At 37.3% G+C, this 6,116-nt stretch overlaps 1 long non-coding RNA gene across 1 annotated transcript; it reads right to left on the reverse strand.

Moving 5' to 3' along the window:
• Positions 1-2,342: 2,342 nt before the first annotated feature.
• On the reverse strand, positions 2,343-2,960 carry LOC306734725. The gene is made up of 3 exons (XR_013770972.1): positions 2,902-2,960; positions 2,583-2,648; positions 2,343-2,450 (listed from the first exon to the last, which is right to left on the reverse strand). It is a non-coding gene; the product is annotated as an uncharacterized lncRNA (long non-coding RNA).
• Between the last annotated feature and the right edge of the window lie 3,156 nt (positions 2,961-6,116).

Raw genomic sequence — 6,116 nt, forward strand, 5'->3', positions numbered from 1 at the left:
TCACAAGTATCAGAACACATGCACACAAATACAAATACACTCATATAAACCCTTGATCATAAACCGTCTATCTTTCACTGCTGGTCATGTCAAGTTTGTATTTTTATGAATACGGAAATGTATAAAACTATATTGTCTTACATAAACAAATAGTTTAAACCAACTTCTAATACAGTTATAACTTTTCTACCTCAGACTGTAGATTATACAAAAATATACAGTTTTAATCATACTCACATTTTACTGACAACCAACTCTGTGGTGACGTCAAACTCTTCAAACCTTGTGGTGAATCACTTCCTTCACATTTATAAAAACCTTCATCTGACTTTGTAACCTCAGAGATAAACAGCTCCCCGCTGGCATGATTTGGGATGAGTTTGCCATCTTTATAGAAGTCCACATTATAAAGAATCTTTTCTGTCCTCAACCTGCAGCTGAGAGAGACAGAATGTCCCTCAGTCACAGGATGGACAGAGCTCACCAGGATGACATCACAAATATGACAAGTCACTGTTAGTAAAAGCTAAATAGAAGACAAGAAGTCACGGTGTGGGCCACATGTTCAAAGGCAGATCAGTTAATATGTGGCCGTAACATGTAAGTCAGACATAAATATATGCACACATAGATATGCAAGAGCATAGTATACACTAGTGCCTGTAAACACTCATTGGTAGACTGCACAGATTCGTGAACGATGACGCGGTAAAGAGTGACTCAATGAGCGTAGATTCATCCGCAGTGAACCAAATAGAAGAACAAGGAAGTTTGTGTAATCACCTTCAGCGTGTCCACAGTGGAGGAGTGTGTTCAGCACTAAAATAAAGATTGACACTTCATCAGACATTTTCAAACCGACATAACTGTCAAAAAGAAGCTGAACGTTTCACAAATGGCAGCAGTCAAGTCGTTATTGCATATCAAGCAACATTATTAACACAGTGTGCCTCTTTAAAGCAGCTTATCAGCAACAAATATGTAAGATACATAAAGTCGTCACAGTACGAATATAAAATTAAATCATGATGAAACCTCTTATGAATATGAGCTCATATGTCATCTACAGATTGTTATTCTAAGAATAGCCACTGTCTCTTTCCTTCTCGTTTTACTTTGACATGGTCACTTCCTGCTCAGGCGATGCAAGTGTAGATAAACTTGAGTCTTGTCTTAAGTTTCCTATAAATAAAAATATTGAGTAAACAGTAAATCAGCACGCATCACAGCTGCATTTGGTGTCTGGCGGCATCATATTTGTGTAATACAGACACAGATGTTTAACTCCTGCAGTTGTTATTGTGTAAATGAACCTTTTCAATCTCCTTTAGAGAAAATAAATGAGATATGAAACAATTAAATGTCTTTAAGCGTTTATTGAACAGATACTTGGAATATTTCAATTGAATGCACAGAGCTCTTTCCCCACATGGTTCATATACATCACCACACCAATGTTTGTAAAACAGCAAAGTTAAAAACCTCTGATATCAGATTATAGCCGTAACTAAAGAAAAAAACATTTTCCCTGTTAGATGGAGAACAATATTAGTTTCTTCTTCCTGGTCCCACAGTACCATCAATGTAAAATCACATCTAAATGTTTCGGCCCATTAGATTATTTTTTTGCCGAGACAGAACATGTTGGCACAAGTGAACGAGTTCCTCTTCACACATTTAAAAATATGTTGCTGCCGTGATGAATTTAAACCAGAGCTGATGTGTTACACGCACGGCATCTGTGATCTGTAGAGAGAGAAGTACGCAAAGCACAAATAGATAACACAACTATAACTCCTTCAATCCATTCATGATAGATAGATGGATGAAAAGAATCAGACGCTGAAAGCTGAGTGCGTCGGTATCAGACGCCGAGGTTGATGCTACTTTGTCCAGGTCACTAAAGGGCACAACACTTTTTGGAGGGGGTCCAGTATTGAGCGTGAGCGCTGGATGTAATGTAACGACCAATTCGGCCCCGTCATCGTACGTCCACATGGTCGAAATCAGCAAAATATTCAGCCATGCATGACATCTTTTCAATAACACAAAGCTACGCCCGGCTCTCCTCTCTCTGCAACAATGAGACGTAACGATAAACAGCAACTGGGTCGGCAAAATCTAAATTAATGAGAGAAATTAAACCGCATATGTAAAAGAACCAAAGGTAGAAGCAGTTAAAGACACTGCTGACAGCATATTTGAAAAACGGTTACTGACAGATTTAAAGGTCAACCAAACTTTTAAAAATACAGAAGATTAAAGCCATTTGATGATTTATTTTTGAATCATCTTCTAATAGATTAACTGTACAAAAGACCGTCTGCTATTCAGATAGCAAAGCTGCCCACAAGGGTTACATAAAAAAAAAGCTGCAAATATACAGTAGATACTTTTTTTTCATTTTTCATGTTGACTGTTTTTCTCCATATGCAGATGTCTTTATTGATCTGGAAGAAAACAAAAGAATATATAGAGTAACTGTTATTTAAAATGGACTGAAAGGTGCTTCATGACATTTTACTCTACTGGACTATTGACTATATGTAAAATAAATTGTGTCATCATCGGTGCATTATTACCATGAGATGTTCCTGGTTTGAGTTCAGAATAAAGAGTTTCATCTGCTGCTGCAGATCTTGATCTCCCTATGAATGGAAAGATGCATTTTCATAATGTTTATGCCCCAGTTAAAACAATTGTACTGATACAAAAAAAACACGAGAAAATAGATTACAATATTAGGCCGAATAGGTTATAATGATAGTTGAAGTAGGAATTGACCGCAACGGTTTCAGAATATGTTAAAACTATTTATTTTTTATTTAAAATGTGTTTGTTTTGGATGGACACAGAACTCACATTACTGTGAAGCAGCTGGATGATGAAGACTTTACTTACCTTCATCCTTCTTCTTTTTCGTGCGAGGGTTAACCTTGGCGTACAGCACATTGTCGTCTAAAACGAAAGACACATTTTCAGTTATATATCGATGGATGGATGAATACAGATAAATGAAATGTGCCATGCAGTTATGTTTATTTTATGGCTGCATAGTAGTGTCAGATATTAAGATATGTTGTACTTGCCTGTACCTGCAGCTGAAGGCATCTTCACATCCGAGTAAACAGCGCTCTCGTCTGGTTCATTTTTCTTCCCTGTCACAAAGATAAGATGAGTGCATGACGAGTCAATCCTGGACTTTAAGACCTATAAAAACATCACAACTGTTGCATTTAACTCTCACCATCAAAATCAATCACTCACCCTTCTGAGTCATGTTCCTCAGCTCAATCACAGAATATGGAAGAATGGATTCATCTGAAATAAAGATTTGTTTTTATTGTATTTAAGATATTGTGTATTTAACCTCAATCATCTTATTCTAGTGTTTCTAACAGCTCTGTGATAAACACAGTATACACTGCACCATGTGCACGTTCTTCAGCGCCTCTGATTGTTTCATAGAGACGAGAATCATCTTCAGAGCCGTGAAAATCAAAAAGAGGTCATATCAGTCATTTCAACCACATTATATGAATTATGTAATCCTTTAAACAGATAACCAGAAAGGACAGGTTTTAAGTTAATAATACATAATTAAATGAATCAGGATTAAAGCTGACCATGGTGAGGAAAGGCATATGCATTGTTTTGAGTTTCAACCTGGTTGGTCATGTGGTCTGTAGCTGGGCTCTGATTGGTGCTCTGAGACCTGGTGGACCCAGAACATGAAGTAAATACAGTGTTTTTAATGAGGAACGTGTAAAGTACTGCTGTTATGTTCAGAATGAGAGAAGAGAGTGTTGTACCAACCTCATGAGGCGCGACTCTGCAAGAAAAAGGCTTTTGCTGTTACATAGTTTTATAATGCAAAGTGTTCAATTTCCAGAACATGTGATTATATATGTGAGTCTGACTTCTTTGAGGGTAATCAATCTGATTTCAGAAGGAAAATAACTCACTTTTTGACTTTCTATAGCAATACAGAAACAGCAGCAGGAGAATAATCAGTGAAACTCCACAAACCAGACCAACAACAAACAGCACGGTTGCTGAATGAGAATCTGAAGAACACATGAGGAGACAAACACAACGTTTGATGCTGTTTGAGGGAAAACGTCACCACAATAATTACATTTCTTTCTCTGTGCAAGAAAGGAAAAGTCTGAACAAACCTACCTCTAGACCAGACAAATGAAGGTTCACTATACAGAGAGTAAAACACTGGATCTCCTCTTGCAGCTCTGCACACATATCCTGCCGTGTGCATCTGTCCATGAACAATGTAGAAATCCTGTTCAGTCCCATTGGTGCTACCAGGTAGCAGCTCAGAGCTGTAGGAGTCTGACAGTTTGGGAACAGCCTGATACCAGAAGAACCTCCATCCTGCAGATGGATGTTCAACACTGCAGGTCAGAGTTACTGAGTCTCCAGGACTCAGCCATGATGGAGACACAGTGAGGACAGGCTGAGGTTTATCTGTTGGGAAGACATGTTATGATGAGTCATCAGTGGATTACATGCACCGCTTGTAACCTACATCATGTTTTCTGTCTCCAGATGTGTAATACAGGTGTGAAGCTACACTGTCTCTAAATATATGAATCAAACTAACATTACAATTATTATGTATACATTCAGCAAAATAAAAGAATGAATTACAGGGAGATAATGTTAATGTGAAAGCATCACTCCATTCTGTTGAAAAGCGTTCATATTTCAGTCTGCCTCTACACCAGTAGTCTCCACTGTGTGATGTTCTAATCATGGAGCCACTTTGGCTTTGAGGTCTGTGTGAGCTGGGTGTTCTCCATAGATACTCCCACTCAGCGTCTCCTCCATCCTTTATGTCACATGTGAGAGTGATCGTCTCTCCAGAGTAAATCTCAGGCCAGTCGGGCTGCAGAGTCACAACAGCTCTGTTTGTGACTGTTCATGATCATCAGGCCCCAAAGAGAAAAGTTAGAAAAACAAAGTATGTTTGTGTTAGTCTAAATCTTTAATCACAGATACTCTATGCATTATTTATGCATGTTGTATTGCATATCAACTAGCCAGGTTAGTTTTTTACCGACTGGATCGCTGTACTCTGAGTAGTAAACTGGGTCTCCTCTTCCTCCTCTGCACCAGTGGACTCCTCCTCCTCCTCCTTCTTGTGAGTCACCAATTTGTCCACTTAGGGAGAGAAAAGCATCTGTTGTGTTCATGGGTTCATGGGTTTTCTTGCCTCTGTACCAGAAGTATTTCCAACCAGATGATGATGATGGTGATGTCACAGAGCAGAACAGGAACACACTTCCCCCTAAAGAGTATTTGCCCAGATACGCCTTTGGTCGTTCTGTTTAAATGTAGAACAAAAACACATTAGTAATTATTGTGCCTGTGAATTATTCTAGTTTGATGAGTAATTCAAATAAATAATATTTAACAATTTATTGATAAAACAAAGCAGTAAGTATTTATTCACTTCTGAATCTGTGTATATTATTAAGGTAAAGTAAACTGAAGGAAATCAACAGAACCCATGTATATGTTTCACTTATTAACCACTGAAGTTGTTGGTTAAATTAACTAACACTGATTTAATGAACAATGCTACAAGGCATCAGTGATTTATGTTTTTAACATAATTATAATGTAACATTAAGTTGGAGACAGAAGAAGATGTTAAAGTCACTCTTCCTGTAATAAATGACAGGTTCACAAGTAATGAGTACATTTCCCCTGAAGGAGGCGCCACATGAATGCCCTGTTTGATACATTAATGTAATCACTAATTAATCACTGACTGATTTCTAGAATGTGTTGTCCTATATTCATTTATTAAAAGGGGTACAATACTGCATAGTTATAGTTATTATTATTATCATTATTATTATTATTATTATTATTATTATGTAAACATCTCGTACGTCTGAACCGTCCATCTTGTTCATATCTTTATGGTCCTTTACTCAAAGCTCAGGATTACACGGTTATACAGATGCATAAACAGCATCAGTGGTCACACTGTAAAGTTCACGAATATTACACTAGTTAACATTTATTACATTATAATATATTAGCACTTTGTCAAACAGGTTTATTTTATCAACAACAGTAAATCAGTTTAA

Source organism: Taurulus bubalis (genome assembly GCF_910589615.1).
Source record: "Taurulus bubalis genome assembly, chromosome: 3".
NCBI classification, from domain to species: Eukaryota; Metazoa; Chordata; class Actinopteri; order Perciformes; family Cottidae; genus Taurulus; species Taurulus bubalis.